Source organism: Mirounga leonina, unplaced genomic scaffold, assembly GCF_011800145.1.
Source record: "Mirounga leonina isolate KUSES-001 unplaced genomic scaffold, KU_Mleo_1.0 Mir_168, whole genome shotgun sequence".
NCBI lineage: Eukaryota > Metazoa > Chordata > Mammalia > Carnivora > Phocidae > Mirounga > Mirounga leonina.
This window is the reverse complement of record NW_023270426.1, coordinates 68,265,640-68,284,875: the sequence shown is the minus strand read 5'-3', so window position 1 is coordinate 68,284,875 and position 19,236 is coordinate 68,265,640. Positions and strand designations below refer to the sequence as shown.

The following is a 19,236-nucleotide window of genomic DNA, read 5'->3' as shown; positions in this document are numbered from 1 at the left end:
CCTCCCACCCCACCCCCCACTCCAGCAACCCTCAGTTTGTTTCCTGCAATTAAGAATTCCTCATATCAGTGAGGTCATATGATACATGTCTTTCTCTGTTTGACTTATTTCGCTCAACATAATACCCTCCAGTTCCATCCACGTCGTTGCAAATGGCAAGATCTCATTCCTTTTGATAGCTGCATAATATTCCATTGTATATATATACCACCTCTTCTTTATCCATTCATCTGTCGATGGACATCTTGGCTCTTTCCACAGTTTGGCTATTGTGGACATTGCTGCTATAAACATCAGGGTGCACGTACCCTTTCGGATCCCTACTTTTGTATCTTTGGGGTAAATACCCAGTAGTGCAATTGCTGGATCATATGGTAGCTCTATTTTCAACTTTTTGAGGAACCTCCATACTGTTTTCCAGAGTGGCTGCACCAGCTTGCATTCCCACCAACAGTGTAGGAGGGTTCCCCTTTCTCCACATCCCCGCCAACATCTGTCGTTTCCTGACTTGTTAATTTTAGCCATTCTGACTGGTGTGAGGTGATATCTCATTGAGGTTTTGATTTGGATTTCCCTGATGCCGAGCAATATTGAGCACTTTTTCATGTGTCTGTTGGCCATTTGGATGTCTTCTTTGGAAAAATGTCTGTTCATGTCTTCTGCCCATTTCTTGATTGGATTATTTATTCTTTGGGTGTTGAGTTTGATGAATTCTTCATAGATTTTGGATACTAGCCCTTTATCTGATATGTCATTTGCAAATATCTTCTCCTATTCTGTTGGTTGTCTTTTGGTTTTGTTGAGTGTTTCTTTTGCTGTGCAAAAGCTTTTTATCTTGATGAAGTCCCAATAGTTCATTTTTGCCCTTGCTTCCCTTGCCTTTGGCGATGTTTCTAGGAAGAAGTTGCTTCGGCTGAGGTCAAAGAGGTTGCTGCCTGTGTTATTCAACATAGTATTGGAAGTCCTAGCCACAGCAATCAGACAACAAAAAGAAATAAAAGGCATCCAAATCGGCAAAGAAGAAGTCAAACTCTCACTCTTTGTAGATGATATGATACTTTATGTGGAAAACCCCAAAGACTCCACCCCAAAACTGCTAGAACTCATACAGGAATTCAGTAAAGTGGCGGGATATAAAATCAATGCACAGAAATCAGTGGCATTCCTATACACCAACAACAAGACAGAAGAAAGAGAAATTAAGGAGTCAATCCCATTTACAATTGCACCCAAAACCATAAGATACCTAGGAATAAATCTAACTGAAGAGACAAAGGGTCTGTACTCAGAAAACTATAAAATACTCATGAAAGAAATTGAGGAAGACAGAAAGAAATGGAAAAACGTTCCATGCTCATGGATTGGAAGAACAAATATTGTGAAGATGTCAATGCTACCTAGAGCAATCTGCACATTCAATGCAATCCCCATCAAAATACCATCCACTTTTTTTCAAAGAAATGGAACAAATAATCCTAAAATTTGTATGGAACCAGAAAAGACCCCGAATAGCCAGAGGAATGTTGAAAAAGAAAAGCAAAGCTGGCGGCATCACAATTCTGGACTTCCAGCTCTATTACAAAGCTGTCATCATCAAGACAGTATGGTACTGGCACAAAAACAGACACATAGATCAATGGAACAGAATAGAGAGCCCAGAAATGGACCCTCAACTCTATGGTCAATTCATCTTTGACAAAGCAGGAAAGAATGTCCAATGGCAAAAAGACAGTCTCTTCAACAAATGGTGTTGGGAAAATTGGATAGCCACATGCAGAAGAATGAAACTGGACCATTTCCTTACACTACACACAAAAATAGACTCCAAATGGTTGAAAGACCTCAATGTGAGACAGGAGTCCATCAAAATCCTAAGGGAAAACCAATTTTATACTGGAAACCTCTCAAAGTCAATTTTTTAATTAAGTTTTTTATTTTAATTCCAATATAATCAAACTAAAGTGTTACATTACTTTCAGGTGTACAATAAAGTGATTCAACAATTCTATACATTACTCAGTGCTCATCATAATAAGTGTACTCTTATTCCCCATCACCATTTCACCCATTCCCCACCCATCTCCCATCTGGTAACATCAGTTTGTTCTATATAGTTAAGACTCCATTTCTTGGGTTTTCTCTGTTTTTCCTTTGTTCATTTATTTTGTTTCTTAAATTCCACATATGAGTGAAATCATATGGCATTTATCTTTCTGTCACTGACTTATTTCCCTTAGCATTATACTTTCTAGCTCCATCCATATCACTGTAAATGGCAAGATTTCATTCTTTTTTATGGCTGACTAATATCCCATTGTATGTATGTATGTATGTATGTATGTACGTGTGTGTGTGTGTGTGTGTGTGTCTATACCACATCTTTTTATCCATTCATCTATCAATGGACACATGGGCTACTTCCATAATTTGGCTATTGTAAATAATGTAGCAATAAATATAGGGGTGCATATATCCTTTTGAATTGGTGTTTTCATATTCTTTGGGTAAATATCCAGTAGTGCAATTACTAAGTCACAGAGTAGTTCTATTTTTAATGTTTTGAGGAACCTCCATACTGTTTTCCAGAGTGGCTGCACCAGTCTGCATTCCCACCAACAGGGCAAGAGGGTTCTTCTTTCTCAACATCCTTGCCAACACTTGTCTCTCATGTTTTTTATTTTAGCCATTCTGACAGGTGTGAGGTGATATCTCATTGGGGTTTTGATTTGCATTTCCCTGATGATCAGTGATTGAGCATCTTTTCACGTACACATTGGCCATCTGTATGTCTTTGCAGAAATGTCAGTTCATGTCGTCTGCCCATTTTTAAAATGGGTTGTTTTTTGAGTATTGAGTTTTATAAGTTTTTTATATATTTTGCATACTAACGCTTTATTGGATATGTCATTTGCAAATATCTTCTCCCATTCAGTAGGTTATCTTTTGTTTTATTATTTTCCTTTGCTGTGCAGAAGCTTTTTATTTTGATGTAGTCCCAATAGTTTATTGTTGCTTTTATTTCCCTTGTCTCAGGAGACATGTCTAGAAAAATGTTACTACAGCTGATGTCAGAGAAATTACTGCCTGCACTTTCTTCTAAAATTTTTATGATCTCAGGTCTCATATTTAGGTCCCTAATCCATTTTGGGTTTATTTTGTGTATGGTGTAAGAAAGCGGTACAGTTCCATTCTTTTGTGTGTTGTTGTCCGGTTTTCCCAATATCATTTGTTAAAGAGACTGTCTTTTTCCATTGCATATTCTTGCCTCTTTTGTCAAAGATTAATTTGTCAAGGTAAATTTTGAATAGAATTCTCAAATTCTCTTCCTATAAGTCTAATAATAATAAAGAATAATAATTCTCTTCCTGTAAGTCTAATAATAAGAAAAAAAATAAAATCTGGAAAAAATATCTCTCACCTCAAATTTAATATGTGATGAGGGTGCTGGAGATATATAGAAACATGAGATCTAATTCTACTTTCAATCTATCATGAAATACTAGCCACAGTTATAATCCTTTGAAAAGTTTGAAAAGAAGTCACTAAATCACAGCTAAAAATGCCTATATTTATTCACTAGTCATATAAATATTTACCTGAGCAGGCCAAGAAGCAGGATTTCAAAATGTTTTCTATCTACAGAGACTATGGATATTATCTAAAAAACATCCAGGAGTCATTTTTTATATAATATACCCAATGTTAGAATTAAAAAAATATTTCCAAATCAGTAGGAAAATATTTATGAATTTCATAGTGCAAAGGTCATTTAAAATTAAAAGAGCAAGTTTTATTTTTTTCATTTTGAAACCTTTTCTCTTTGGAGCTATATATTCAATCTTCTACAGGGAACATGTATTATATTTATACTTAGAAAAAATGAAGACGAATTTTAAAAATGGAAAACGTAGAACTGAGCATAAAATCATGCAGCAAAGTTGCTACAGCTGATGTCAGAGAAATTATTCATCCTGAGTGTTTACATTAAATATACATATGCCTATATATTACCAATTAATTATCTTTGTCAAGAATGACATAGTATGCATTGAATTATGTCCTATTTAAAATAGATTATCATCATTATTTTTTTTAAATAAATTGAATTGTCAAATCTTTTTTTTATTTTTTTGCTTTTAAGATTTTGTAACTTTGCTGTACTGTCTTCTGGAAATTATAATTACAAGTGAAAAATTGGAATAATTGGATCAAAGTATATATATATTTTCCAGGTTTTTGAGTTATATTAATACACAGTTTCAGATAGGTTACCCATTTCATTATTTCCATGACAAAACTTATTATAATCCTTGAAAATATTTGCTAAATTGATGATAAATGACTGATTGCTTTTAGTTATTCACACTTGGGCTTTTGTTTGTTAATAACATTTCCAAATATTATTTTATGTATTGATTAGGAAAATTTTTGTACGATTAGTCTACTGGCATTATTTTTATTTGCATCATGTATGGATTTGTGTTTCATTACTTTGTGAATTACTTGTTTAAAATATATTTGTAAATCAAAACTAATTTATCATCTTTATTCAGCGATACTTTACCCCATTATATAAAAAATATATCAATATATTAATTCCATCCAGAGAAATAAAGATTTTTGATCCCACCTTGACAAATTAATCTATCTGAGCTATAAAAAACTATTTGGATCACATTAACATGCTGAACTTTAAATCATTACTCTATGCTCAAACTATGTCATTCTGTATTCCGCTACCAGAGTTTGGAAAATTAAAATATGAAATTAACATGTTACAACCTTTGCCAATAAATCTGTTATTTTTACTTCAAGATAGGGCAACCATTTATGGTGTTAAAAAGATTTGCTTTCAAGATCTAAGATGCTTCTTTTGAAATAACATCACTGCAATTGTGGCAGTAAATGGTTCAAAGTGCACCTAATATATTCAGAGTTCACCAAATTCTTTGCATTTCTAATCTGACTCACATCATATTTATTGGGCTATAATGACTGTGGATCACAACAAATTCAGGATGCTTCTGGAAAGGCAAAACCTCTCCTATTAATAATGCAGCAGTTGAACTTTAAAGTACCATCACCATGATATTTTATGATGTGATAAAAATGTTAAAAGTACATTACTATACAACTGCAGGAGTACATTTGGCCCTAAGTGTGTTTTTAGTACTAAAGAGAAACAGGAATAAGATAAGGACTGACATGGCTGTCATGCAGGTAAAAAAGGCGTAACACATGTTACCAGACTGCAATGACGGCATGTTTGTGTGTATGTATTGTGTGTGTTCATGTATGCACCTGGCATGTGTTTGTGTATGTGTGTATATGCACATGTGTGTATAAAGGTGGCATTCAGACTTCATGGCCCAGAGTTGACAGTGTTAATAATATGTTCAGTGGGTGGAAGGATGTATTGTGAGGGTATGAAATCAGGGAATGAACATTTTCTGAGAACAAAACAGAGAGTGGCAAAACCTAAGTGTCCAGCACTATTGATAAACCCTGCGAGGTCTAAACTAGTTTGTAGCATAGTGCCGATTTTTTTCATGTAAAGTATATATTTAAACCAAAAAATTGATTTTTGAGAGGTGTCTGCATCAGTTTTCAATTGCTGTGTTATAAATTCCCACACATTTATTCCCTCACAGTTGCTGTGTGTCCGAAGTCCAGGCACAGCTAAACTGAGTCCTCTGCTCAAGCTCTCACAAAGCTGCATTCATATCAGCAAGCTTCGTTAGGAAGGGATTTGCTCCGAGGCTTACTCGGGTTGTTGGCAAAATTTATCCCTTCATCATTGTAGGATTGAGGTACATGTCCTATAGCTGACTGTTGGCTGGGCTGACTTCAGAAAGTACATCAAGGGACAGGAATCTTGAGGACCATCTCAGAATTCAGCCTGGGACAGTGTTGAAACATTTAACAACCTATACAATTTACCTCCACCCATTTCTGGCCTCCAGTTAACAAGATTACAGTTAGTTTAGGAAATGTTTGCCAATTTCACATTTGGTCTCTTTCTAACTCTCTCAGTTTTATCTACACCTCCCATTATCTATTCCATTGCTTCATTCCTTGATTTTTCCACTGTGCCATCACCAGTAAGGCTGACAAACTTATTACCCAGAACTGCAGGCCTTAGCTTAATATCTCTCCTAAATCCCCTCGCCACTCCAGTGCAATGTATCTTGCAAAAGCAACATGGAAAAAAGACAGTAAACGCTTTTCCCATAGATAGGCCTGAGTGAATCTTGATGCTCCTCCTTTTTATAAGAACTTGGGCAAGCCATTTCACTTTTCTGAGTCTTAGGCTCCTTGTCTGTCAAAAGAAATTGTAATATCTACGTTTGTTATAGCTAGATGGAGAAACTATATAATGTATACTTGACAAATAGAAAGTGCTCACTAGGAAGAAACCTCCAAGTGCACACATCCTTTGGCAGTGGTTCTAGGCTCTATATACTTCTCAGGCTTTACATAACAACTTCCATTTACCAAAAACATTTTATGTTCTAGGTCTTATGCTAAGTACATTCTTTGCAATTATTTCATTTAATGTTATATTAGTTCCCTGTGGCTATTGTAGCAAATTACCATAAACTCATTGACTAAAAACAGAAATTTATTTTCTTACAGTTCTAGAGGCCAGAGTTCCAACATCAAGATGTCAGCAGGGTCTTACTCCCTCCAAAGGCTCTAGGGACAATCCACTCCTTGCCTCTTCCAGTTTATGGTGTTCCTTGGCTTATAACCCTATCACAGCGGTCTTTCTTTTCATTGTCACACAATCTGCCCCTCTATTGTGTGTCTCTCCTCTTTATGTCTCTTATAAGGATACTTGTCATTAGATTTAGAGTCCACCCAGATATTCCAGGGAGATCTCATCTCAAGATCCTTAGATAAATTACATCTGAAAAGACCCTTTTCCTAAATAAGGTATCATTCACAGATTCTGGGGATTAGCATAATGACATATCTTTTGGGAGGCCACTATTCAGCCCACTACCAATATCATAAATACCTGAATTTATAGAAGGAACCACTTTTCAGAGATGTTTAAATATTTCTCTCAAGATCATATGGACAATTCATAGTGTGGATAGGATTTGATGGGGATGGGCTACACACATACTTCTGATTCCATGCCTAATTCTGAACCCCTGGCTGCACATTATGCTCTGACATAGTCCTGGTATCCTGGCAAGTTCTAGAGCTTTCAGGAAATCTCATCTTGGAGGATACATCTATTAGTAAAAGAAGACAATTTTATTCTTTTTTCCTTATATGAGCTTAATCTGACTTTCTGAAACTGTCAAAATCATTTCTTCTAGTGAAAATTAACCTGAGTGTGGGAGTGAGTTGAATCGCTTTTAAATTTAAAGATGTCAAAGTAAAGGTCGAGTAGATGCCTATCTTGGTTCTTTAATTAGAAGATTTCAGAGTTCTGTACTAAGATTTTAAAAGCAGGGTGAATCCCTTCACCTTTGTACTGTGATCTTTGATGCTTTTTTTTGCTGACCCTTGTCACCACAAATTACAGCGATCAGAGACAATTTGGAAAAGAAAGTTAAGTTCAGGAGATTTGAAGGAGCACATTGTCTCCCACATTTCCTCACCATTCCATTTTTGTCTTGCCTTTCCAACCACTCTGGACTTCTCCCATGTACATACTGTGTTTGATTGGTGATTACGGTATGTGGTTAATGTGTCTCAATTTACACATTTTTTTTTAATAATCTGAACAGCTTTCCTTCCCATAAGACTCTTTTCAAATTACCTAAGAGCCTTTTCCCAAGCCCCAGGAAGTCAATTTTACATATTTGCATTTAATATATATTTTTATAATGACGATACAAATAAGTGTTCAAGAAGCCCCTCACTCTAATGAAAATGTCTTAGGCTAGGCCCTTTAAAAAATCTGTATTCTAGTTTGCTTTCTGCACTAATTAATTGTGTGACCTCAAATGAAGGCCAAGATAACTTCTGTGCATTTTCCTTATTTGCAAAACTGAGATAATTGTTATTTCCTGACTCAAATCATTGCTATAAGTATAGAAGAACTTACAAAATAAACGTTGAAATGCTCAGAAAACAGTGTGCTAACCTTAAACAACAACAACAACAAAAAGATAAAAGAATAAAGAGCAATTGAAATATGCAAATTTAAAATCTATAATACATTTGAAGGATTTTCTCAGTTGTTTTTCTACAGTTATCATGGTCTATTTTAAGCCTTTAAGACATCTATCCCAATGTCATTCTCTGCTAATGACATTGGGATAGATTATCAAGATTTCCTAAGAATTTTAATGTCATTAATGAAATATACATTTGATTCCACTGAAAACACTTCATTTTATAATGGCAATTCTGCAAATTCCAAGAAGTGCCTTTGGAAACTCCATCTAGCCTCCTTTTCCCCTTAGCCTTTATTTCCAGATGTGTTACAACACTCACTCTGTGTGAAAGCTCATCAGCCAGCTCTAGGGAGCTTTAATTCTCAGGCATTTACTTCAATAGATAAGTGGTTAAATAGTAACCAAGTGTATAGGCCTTTCCAAGAGAGGGTAAAGATGTTTGTAGAGAGAATGCAAGGCAGTTGAAAAGTATTTAAACACAAATGATTAGTGGAGTTGTCCAGGGACCAAAGAGCCTTCTGTTGAGTGGATAGGAAAAAAGATTGGCCTGCTGTTTTCCACAGATAGTTTGCATTTAAAGCATGAAGTAATTAAGTGTTTTAATTTTGATCCCTGTGGTGCCTCTCCTTCTCAGAGCACAGCAGGGAGGGTGAACGTAACCAGCACATTTGGAAGTCTGGGTGCAGCAAGTCTTTGTGCTTGAAAACTGACATTTGGGTTTGCTATGTTGCTATATGTATGTACACTCCGTTCCTATTCATGTAGTAAGCAGAAAGATCGTGCCTACCACACCTTCAAAAAGCAGCCTCTTCAAAAAGCAGCAAATCTTCAAGGGTTAGCGTGAATATTCTTTCATGAGAGAGATAAACTGTGTGCTCACCTGGGCGGCTGCCAGAGCCAAAAATGCTGTTTTGTGTGTTTGTATGCATGTTTGTTTGTTTCTGATATGATTTTGTACTCAGACAAGATTATACATTCTTTTTTTATAGTTTTACTTTGCTCAAAAACATATTTATGTGCACATCCAAGGCCCTATAGGGTCCCTTTGATTTCCTAGTTAACTAGGCCTTTGAGTTAGGCTTATATACCAGGAATAATTGAATATGAGAATAGATCCTTTTCCAGTAGATATAATAAAGGTATAAAAATATAGAAGAAGATTATCTTTCAAAACAAAGTCAGACTTGTTTACCACTGAGCCTTCATCCCCAAACACTGCCTGGCATGTTGCAATATACTCTCTATATTTGAAGATTCAAAAGATCAGTGAGTCTTCTGCATTTTTATTTTCTACCATGTAATACAATATGACAGCTATGACCCTGCCCTAGGCTGTACACCTTAAAGAGATGATAATATACATGAAATGCATTAGATTTAATGCTTAGGTGAGGATATTTCTATTTGATATACCAACTTCAAACTCTTTTTCTATTTGTGTTGCAGTTACAGTTATGCTGGACTAAGCAACTAAAGATCTGTATTCTAGACTTCACTGAAATACTTGGCTCATTTATCTTGTATGCAAAATGGATGTCTTAGTGTCTTTCTCATTTATCTTGCAGAATAGTCATATAAGCTAAAAGAGAGAATGCATTCAGTCTTTTTGAAACTTTTTACTACTTTTTGAAGCATCCAAGGATGCTGTACTATCCAAATGTGAGAGGTAATTTTTCAGGATAAATGAGAAGCAAATCACCTTCATGAGTACTTCTGTTCACCAGGGGCGGAAAAAAAATATATATATATATGTATAGATAGATAGATAGATAGATAGATAGATAGATAGATAGATAGATAGATAGATATAGATTGATAAGCAGAGGAGTATTACGATCTTTATCTTTCATGTGTGATTGAATAACAGAAACAAGCCTATAAGCAATATATTGATATGTTAGCACAGCATGTTTGTTAATGCAAAACTGAGTATACCATAAATTCACCTAATATATTGTTTTCAAAATGGTAAGATCAGGACTGTATTATTTAAAGCAAAGTGTTAAATGTTGAGTAAATATGGGATTTTACCACATTCATTCATATTTCCATCAGTTTATTGTCCTGCATAATTATTGTTATATCATTTACTTATTTGTGATATATTTTATATTATTGTAACCCATGTATGATTGAATATTAAATAGTTATACATAAAGAAAGTTCTGCTGGTTTTCTTGTTCCAAGGGGACACAATCTTTAGAGATATTTTAAAATCAAAAAGTCAAAAAAAACCACAGAATTATAACATTCTAAAGTCAGGGAAATTATAAATCAAGTGAAAATATATAATTTTAGAAAAAAGGAAACTAGGACTGCACAAAAATCTGAAGAATGCTGTAAGTAGCCACGTTCCAAATCAAAGTGGCTTAAGGGGAAAATAAGTGTGGAGAGAGCATTACTGCATGACAAAACTAAAACATCCAGGGATATTTCTAGGTTAAAACATAGCATAGCTAGATCCAGGTGCTCAAACACTATTGTCAGAAAAATTTACCTTCTATATCTTGGTCCTGCTTTGATTTGTGTTGTCTTTATTCTTAGGAAGGAAATTTCCTCAAGACCAAAATGGCCACTGGCAGACATAGGCTTCTTCCAAAATCTAGCCAACTCAAGCACAGTTTGGCTTTTCTACCAGCAGTTCAAGCAAAACTTCAAGATTGATGACCACTACCTTTGACTGATGAGCTTTGTTCACACTTGTACTTCTGAACCAGTCACTGTGGGGAAGGCAATATGGGAGTCTCACTGGCAAGTTGTGGATGATATATGCCCCATCCTAAAGGGGGAGGGGAGGGTACAGTTTATTCAAATTACATGACCAGAAAGTCAAGGTAATGAACAGTTATACAAAGAAGGGGTAACCAAGGTGGGGAAGGCAAAATCAGTAAATGTCCCCTGTAGAAAGTAGTACAGCAGTAAGAAAAATTTCCGAGAAGGAGGGAAGTGTTTCAGAGAAGGGGTTCATGAAAATAAGGAATAACAAAAAGTGTTATTATTTAGAGGACAGCATCAAATCTTCCTTAAAATTAATAATATTGGATATTGGATCATTGCAGAGTAGATATTGTCAGTTATTTGTAAGATGCTCAAGAAGAGGCCTGAAGAGTAGAATTGATTTTAAAAAATTAGGAAAACATAGTTGAAAATTGAATTTTGCCATTCCTTGGGAAGAATATTTTAAGACTTCTGTATAATGAAGTATAAGGTCAAAATTCATCTCACAGTCACTACCATTTGTTAAGTAAATCTATAGTCAACTTATTGAGAACCATGTACCACTAGAGAAACTAGAAGTAAATGTGACCAGCAGTGTAGTGACATGTTTGAAACCATGGGTTCTGGAGCCAGCTGTCTCAATTTGAGCTCTTTTCTTCGTTCTATGTATGAACTTGGAAAAGCTACTTAAGCTCACTGTGCCTTAGTTTACTCATTTAAAAATGTATCTAGTATTAGAACCTACTTTATTTTACAGGTGTGTCAAAAACTGTGAAAGTTCTGAAAACAAATGTACTTGAAACAAATCCTGTTTTATGGATGCTGGTGTAAGAGAAGAGACTCCTGGGTCAGAGACAAAGAACTTAATTATCCATGGCACATGCCATTTATATTTTCCACTAAAGTCTCATCAGGTGAGATGGAGAGGCCTGGTTGATGCTGCACATATAGTGGATTTGTGTTAGAGCTGAAAGTCCCTGGGTATAAGAAACTCCAGTATTTTTTTAACCCACTACAAGTGAACCCAACCTTTGTCCTATAGGAAGACATGATCTTTATTGTACTGGACAAAACACAAGCCAGCCCTTTGCTCAGGAGGGAGACATATCTATTTTCCAAGACTGTTACATACACAAACTTTTTTTAGAAGGTAATCAAGAAAAAAAAAAGGCAATTATAACCTCTGCTCTCAAGAAGCAAAGAAATGCAAGAAACACATGAAGGATTATCTCCTCACAGGTTGTTGCGAATTAATGAATGTACTATTATTATTATTTTTGTTAAATAATTTTTCAAAGATTTTATTTATTTATTTGACAGAGAGATAGCAAGAGCAGGAACACAAGCAGGGTGAATGGGAGGGGGAGAAGCAGGCTTCCCGCCGAGCAAGGAACCCGATGCGGGGCTCGATCCCAGCACCCTGGGATCATGACCCAAGCCAAAGGCAGACGCTTAATGACTGAGCCACCCAGGCGCCTAAATTGTTAAATAATTTTTTAAACTATTACTATAGTTATATATTTTATTCCAACTATTCAGCTCTCATGTATATGAGTCATAATCATATCTGTCCAGTCCAATTAGCGTGAATAAGACAAGTAACAATTGTAATAGAAAGCCCTGAAACATCCAAAAGTGGAATTGGGTTGCACAACAAGACTGATTTGTCATCATTTTATTTACATATCCTTTTCTTACAAGGCCCCAACTCAGGTTTAGGAACTTCCCAGTTTTCATTTATTTTCCACATGCTGGCTTATTGTACTTCCACATAAGATCTTTTATTAATGAAATAATTTCATGTCTTTAATAGATATGGAAGAAATTAATGTATATGATAATAACAATAATAATCCAGAAAACAATCCTCCATAAGAGCCCACATTATCTCTGTTTAACTTTTTCTTATTTTTTTTCTGAAAATTTCATGGAGAATTGCATTATACAGTCAAATTACAAATACTATAGAAAGAAAACTTAAGTAATATAACCAACAGGGAAAAGCTCAATAGTATGAGAAGAAATGGAGGTGTAAAATTGCAGATCAAAAAAGTCAATGTTAAGATAGAGGAGTATATACAACTGGGATTAAATAACTTACATGAGCTACCAATAAAATATGGTTCCTTAGGGGGTTTTTTCCTTCAGTAGTAAAACTAATTAAAAAAAAATCCAATATGTGTAGTCAACATAGAAAATCCCTGGAAAGAAGAATATATACTATAGGGTAATGGTGGTTAAGAGTGCACGTAAACTCAAACATCCCATTAACAGACTCACCAAGGGATAATCCTGTAGCTGCCAACAAAATGGTTTGAATTTTCTGCCAGAAGGCCAGAAGCTGCTCTGTTAAAATTAAAAGAAAATAAAGTCTTGTGACTTAGTCTGTGACCTGTAGTACTACTTTCACAGGTGGAATAAAGCATTATTTGTATAAAGAATTAAGAGAACTGTTTGCAAAGAAAGACATTTTGAAAAAAAAAAAAAAAAAACCTAAAGATAACAGGTTGTGTGTGTGTGTGTATAAAACCTATTGCCAAATAACAATACTTCATAACTGCATAGTTCTTTATCATTTTCAATAGAATTTTCAAAATTTTTCCCTAAAACAAGTTAACTTTATTATGATTATTATTCTGCTTTCATTTTACAGATTTTTAATAAGTTGAAGTTTAAAAAGATAAGTAAGCAGTAACCTCTAACTATAAATATCTTAGAACCAATGAGGTGACAAACAAAATTACTAGATTCTAATTCATTTTGGAGCTTACGAGATATGCTCTCCACTGGAAGCTTTCTTCAACTCTATTCAGAATGTGGTAAGAAGTCAAAATTTACTCAGAAGATAGCTCTTTCTTCACTCATTTCTTATATCCAAGTCTGCATAATATTGAAGCAGTTTAAAGACATCATTGCTACAAAACTAAAAGGCAACCTTCAGAATGAGGGAAGATATTTGCAAATGACATATCTGATGAAGGGTTAGTATCCAAAATCCATAAAAAAACTTATCAAACTCAACACCCAAAAATCAGATAATCCAGTTAAGAAATGGGCAGAAGACATGAATAGACATTTTTCCAAAGAAGACATCCAGATGGCTAACAGACACCTGAAAAGATGTTCAATATCACTCACCATCAGGGAAATGCAAATCAAAACTACAATGAGCTATCACCTCACACCTGTCAGAATGGCTAAAATAAACACAGGAAACAACAGATGTTGATGAGGATGTGGAGAAAGAGCAACCCTCTTGCACTGTTGGTGGGAATGCAAAATGGTATAGCCACTCTGGAAAACAGTATGGAGGTTCCTCAAAAAGTTAAAAATCGAACTACCCAACAACCCAGCAATTGAACTACTAGGTATTTACCCAAAGGATACAAAAATACTGATTCAAAGGGGTACATGCACCCTGATGTTTATAGCAGCATTATCTACAATAGCCAAATTATGGGAAGAGTCCAATGTCCATCAACTGATGAATGGATTTAGAAGTTGTAATATATATATATATATACATACATACATACATACACACACTACATATACATATGTACACACACACACACACACACACACTGGAATATTACTCAGCCATAAAAAAGGAAATGAATTCTTGCCATTTGCAATGACATGGATGGAACTAGAGAGTGTTATGCTAAGCAAAATAACTCAGAGGAAGACAAATACCATATGATTTCACTCATTTCTGGAATTTAGGAAATAAAACAGATGAACATAGGGGAAGGAGAAAAAAAAGAGAGGGAAGCAAACCGTAAGAGACCCTTAACTATAGAGAACAAACTGAGGGTTGTTGGAGGGGAGGTAGGCAGGGGCTAAATGGGTGATGGGTACTGAGGAAGGCACTTGTGATGAGCACTGGGTGTTATATGTAAGTGATAAATCACTAGATTCTATTCCTAAAACTAGTATTATACTATATGTTAGCTAACTAGAATTTAAATAAAAGCTTGAAACCAAAACAAAAACAAAACAGAAGACATCATTGCTGACCACTTTCATTTTATGGACATGGGAGAATATGATTTTGATTTTAGATTTTGAGAATTTGGTTTAGATTTTGAGAATTATTCCATGATATCATTTTACCATGGCTACATAGATTAGAATAATGATAAAACAATAGTTGACCATAAGTAACTGTATGAATTTCTCACATATATTTCGGTAGGGAAAAGGTATTACAATCTCTTTCTTTTCTTCTGAATAACTGAAAAAAGCACAATTAATAAACTTACATCACATATATATGTTCTTAGGGACTCTGACAGAGAAAAAAATGAAAGTTGGGTTAGAAAGCATTTTAAATGCCATAGAAGTAAAGCTCTCTTAGAGCACATGTAATGAGAGTGAGTAAAACATGAAAGATTCATTTATTCACTTCCTTATTTGTTAAACGTTTTTTAATACCTATTTGTGTCAGGCACTACAGTGGCTGCAGGGGACACAATAGCCAGCAGGTAAATGAACAAAAAACCATAGTGTCTGCCTTCACGGTACATAAATTTTAAATAGGAGAGGTTAATTAAATAATTAATAAACACAAAATTTCAACTCCATCCAGTGCTGTGTAGTTCTTAGAAGTGCCTATAATAGGAGGACTTGAGTTCAGATGTTGAACTTAAATGACAAATATGAATGAATTAGACAAACAGAGGAAGAATACTCCATTTTGCTTTTTAGAAACACCATGATCACAGCAGATTCACAAATGTTTCCACCAACGCCCCTTTATGCAGAGAAGCATTAATTTATATCCCAGATATCTGGGGACACAGCCAAAAGCTTTTCTCCAAAAGCAACATCTCAGTGCCATAGCTTACTTTAGACTAGGGTGACCTCACATTTCAGTTTACCCTGGGTCATCCTAGCTTATGCCTCTTGTCCTGGCTTAGATTTTTAATGGCTCACAGGTTTACTCTTAGAATTATGCTTGTTAGGACAATATATTATACTGTCAGCACTTCTTCACACTCATATTTTATCCTAAATTTTCACTGAAACATTTCACTCTGTGCTAAAATAAGCCTGTGTCATTTTATATATGTAGCAATGAGTAAGATAATGTTCAAGGGGAAATTATTAGTCTTAGAGCAACTGCAATTTGAGTAAAAGCTATTTCAATGGACTATTTAAACACATAATTTAAAACTGTTTTAAATAATCACAAATAATACAGCCTCATCCCTGATGGTTCCGAGAAAAGAGATGGATACAACTGACCATACTTACAAGAATTCTAGAAACAGAAAACAGAGAGGACAAGGTAAATAATGAGAAGGTGATGTGAATTTCTGTTACTAATTTTTAAGATAGCATCTTTGTGTATTTTTATTAAATTCTCACCTCATTCCACAATCACTAATTTACTGTCTTATGTATTCCTTCAACAAATATATTCTGAATGCCACTCCATACATCAGGCATTGTTCTGCTCAAGGTATTGGGGATATGGTGGAGAATAACAGAAAAAAAATCTCTTCATAGACCTTGTTAGTATTTGAAGATTTTCATATTTAAGAATAAATTATAAAATAGCTAAAGTTAAGTGGTAGCGTACTACATATGTGAAGACAGAATCAATAGAAGAGAAAGTATAGGGTCAAAGTCAGACAAAAAGAGATCACATAGGCAGTATGGAAAGAAGCTTACTATGACTAAGTCTTAGGCTTGTCTTTAGGCTTCCCAAAGCCAAATGGAAAAAAAAAAAAAAGAGAGAGAGAGAGAGATTCAATTAATCGTTACTTTTTCCCCCTTGGTATGGAAAAAAATCCTCAGAAGATACAAGATTTTCTAGCAATAATTTCCACACATGCACGCCTGCACACCACAAACACAAGAAACTGTGAGTAAAAAACACTAAGAGAAACTGCTTAATGATTCTAAAACTCAGGTCTTCAGAACTAGTATACATATAATAAACCAGAAAACTTGGAAAAATACAAATTTTCGGGTACTTTGCCTAGTATAATGCTTCTCAGGTAGTCCTGAAATGTAGTCTGATATGGGAATCCCAGAGATACTGAGCACTATTTTTTTATTTTTTAATAAAAATGAAGCAGGTCTTATATGGTACAATCTACATAAATGCAGAAATTAGTTTTTTTTACAAATAAGAAAAAATAAAGGTATAATAATAAATATATATAATTACATATAGTGTATATAAGAAAGATTTTTAAAAACCAACTTATTATATAAAATTACCCTAAATTCTGGGGCGCCTGGGTGGCTTAGTCGTTAAGCGTCTGCCTTCGGCTCAGGTCATGATCCCAGGGTCCTGAGATCAAGCCCCGCATAGGGCTCCCTGCTCGGCGGGAAGCCTGCTTCTCCCTCTCCCACTCCCCCTGCTTGTGTTCCCTTTCTCGCTGTGTCTCTCTGTCAAATAAATAAATAAAATTAAAAAAAAAATTATCCTAAATTCTGATACCAAACCAAAAAAAGCCCCAAAAGGGACAAATACAAACTTGTTACTAGTAAGAATACAGATTTTAAGATTCCTAAAGGAAGTATTATAATCTAAAAATATGATAAATGAGAATTCATAAAAAACATGCACAGTGTATTTCTGAGATGAAATAATAAAACATTTTTAAAAATGGTTAATATATTAATTACATTCATATAACAGAAATAGCATTTTTTTCAATATTAAAGAAGAGATAAAATACAAATTAATTACCAACCAAAAAACAAAACACTGACCTGCTCACATAAGTTCCACTCACAACCCACAAAACCAAAATGCCTACATGAACACAGAGTTTAAAGTTTTATAAATTTTTTTTTTTAAGATTTTATTTATTTATTTGACAGAGAGAGACACAGAGGGAACACAAGCAGGGGGAGTGGAAGAGGGAGAAGCAGGCTCCCCACTGAACAGGGAGCCAGATGCGGGACTCGATCCCAGGACCCTGGGATCACGACCTGAGCCGAAGGCAGACGCCCAACCATCTGAGCCACCCAGGCGCCCCAAAGTTTTATAAATTATTATCATCATAAATGACATCAGTAATTTAGTGCTTAAATGTGTGAGGCACAAGAGCTTTGTATACATAATTTAATTTAAAATTACGTGTAAAAAAACTACAGATCCACTGTTTTGCTATTTTTAATTTTCAAAAAAATCAAAGTGGTAGAAACAGAATTTAAACTTAGTTCTAATAGTCTTCAAAACAAGTATTGATTATCAATATGCTCTGTTGAATTAAGTCTATAAAAACCTGGAGTTAGATAGTAAAGGTGAATATGTGACTAAAATTGAGAATATTCTTTTAAAATGTAACAGTGAAAAGATGACTGATAAAATGATATGAAAAGAATATAACATAATTCTTTAAAATGTAGATAAAACAAGCTGAAAAAAGTATTTGTGTTTAGTTACTAAAGTGATTATCTTTTACATACAAAATTTCTCACACATTAATATACAAGAGATAACATATTCCATTAGAAATATTTTTTAAATTGAGGACATAAAATAGCCAGTGATATTGCAGACATATTTAGTCTGACTAGAAGTTATAAAATATGCAAATTAAAGCAAATTTCATTTTTGCCTACATAAATTCTATGGAACAGTGACATGAAATGAGTGAAATATCTCTTTCATATGTAACAGTTAGGAGTATAAATTGTCATGTTTTTCTGAAAGTAGGTTAGGTAATATAGAATCAAATGTCTGAAATATTTTCATCATAGTTTACCCAGTGATTCCACTTTAACTAATTTGTCCTAATGAAGTAATCTGAAATGTACTCAGATTGAATACAAATGACTCTAGCACTGTTCATGATGATGTAAATGAGATGAAGAGAACACACAATGAAAATAACTAAGTGCACAAAAAAGCAGAGAGTTAAAATATTTGTTGCATATCCTAGGCAATAATTCTCTGTAATCTCTCTGAAGCTATCAGCAAGATTATGTAGTGTTTTAGAAATACAATTGTTAACAAGTGAAAATAAAAATATTTCAAATATTGCACAAAATTATTATTTGGAGAAAAAATCCACATAGTAGTTATAGTATAGCTATACTTCGGAGAGAAAATAAATCTACACACTCAGACTTATCCACTCAATACTGGAAGTAACTGTAACAATTCTAATAGCAGCTGTCTCTGAGAGTAGCCATATGAGTAACATTACTTTTCTCTTTATACTTTTCTATATTTCTCATATGTTATTATAGCAAACATGAGGTAATCTTATAATCAGAGAAATTCTGAAATAGTCTTAATGTCTTATCTGTAAAATGATTACTCTTGTAAGAACACCGTGTCTGTGTTCTTTAGCCACATAAATATGTATTTCAATAATATAAGCAGACATAAATGACATAGAAGTACTCA

At 34.3% G+C, this 19,236-nt stretch overlaps 1 long non-coding RNA gene across 1 annotated transcript in view; it reads right to left on the bottom strand.

Moving 5' to 3' along the window:
• LOC118017048 overlaps positions 1 to 19,236 on the bottom strand; it is a 109,777-nt gene that overhangs the window by 26,909 nt on the left and 63,632 nt on the right. The window contains exon 3 of the long non-coding RNA XR_004681040.1: positions 13,137 to 13,202. This is a non-coding gene — a long non-coding RNA (uncharacterized LOC118017048). The remainder of the gene's footprint in view (positions 1 to 13,136; positions 13,203 to 19,236) is intronic.